At 44.6% G+C, this 1,136-nt stretch overlaps 1 non-coding gene across 1 annotated transcript; it reads left to right on the plus strand.

The window, feature by feature from the left end:
• Positions 1-702: 702 nt before the first annotated feature.
• On the plus strand, positions 703-776 carry Trnap-cgg (transfer RNA proline (anticodon CGG)). The gene has a single exon. It is a non-coding gene; the product is annotated as a tRNA-Pro (tRNA).
• The last annotated feature ends 360 nt before the right edge of the window (positions 777-1,136 follow it).

The raw sequence follows: 1,136 nt of genomic DNA on the forward strand, positions 1-1,136 counted from the left end.
TGAAAAGCGATACTGTTCATGACCCACGTGTCTCTTCCCCAAGGGACAGGACGCAAAAAGGTGATATTGGTGGACGAACTTCTCAGTCTCAAAAAGAGTCTCGTCCAAATTAACAACCTTCAAGACAAGATGTGTTTAGCTCTTACCATCATGGTGGGACGAACTTATGCCAACAAGAACCACACCGTAGAATGGAAAAGAGCCTGAAAAACTATTCAACAATCGGACCGAGCTAAACAACGAAGAGAAGCAGAACTCCTGTTAGAGCAAGCTGTGATATCAAAAAGACAACCCTAGTGGTATTCCTGAAATGCAAAAATTGCAAGATGTCCTGGCTGCACGCTACACTTAGAAAGTGGACCCTCAAGAAGTGTGCGGACCTCTATTGTTTCAATGCAAAGATTTAAAACACGAAAAATACATTCACGTCTATCATCACGATGAACATTTCGATCCCATTACCAGTATTGCCCATTCCTGAGATGCAATTATTACTGTGAGAAATGTGGCTATGGCTATAACAATCGAGGGCAACATAAGCATTGTGGATCGAAAAATGCAAGGGATGTTTGGCCTTTCAACTCTGTCTTGACGAAGGACAAGAACGGGTGCATTGCACAGCTTCTTAGCGCACTTTTGTCAGCCATGTCTGTTACCAACAACATCTAAAGACGTAAGGTTCACAGAAGAAAAGAAAAAGACGGCTCCGGTGGCCTAGTGGTTAGAGCGTCCGCCTCGGAAGCGGGAGGTCGTGGGTTCGATTCCCGGTCGAGTCATACCAAAGAAAAATGGTACTAACAGCTGCCTCGCTAGGCGCTCAGCTTTAAGAGGTTAGTGTTAAGACTGGTTGGCCTGGTGTCAGGATAATGTGACTGGGTTTGGCATCATGCTACATGTCTGCTGCATGATGCCCCAGTGCTAGACATCACTATAAACTGCCACACTGCAGACATCGTAGCGATATGACTGAAAAATTGTTAAAAGCTACGTTAAAAATCATAATCACACACACACACACACACACACACACACACACACACACACACACACTCTCTCTCTCTCTCTCTCTCTCTCTCTCTCTCTCTCATAGAGGACATGAAAATATCTTTCGGCGACATAACACGCTAACCGATTTC

The sequence above is a fragment of the Sinohyriopsis cumingii genome, chromosome 3 (assembly GCF_028554795.1).
Source record: "Sinohyriopsis cumingii isolate HCF-2022 chromosome 3, ASM2855479v2, whole genome shotgun sequence".
Taxonomy (NCBI): domain Eukaryota; kingdom Metazoa; phylum Mollusca; class Bivalvia; order Unionida; family Unionidae; genus Sinohyriopsis; species Sinohyriopsis cumingii.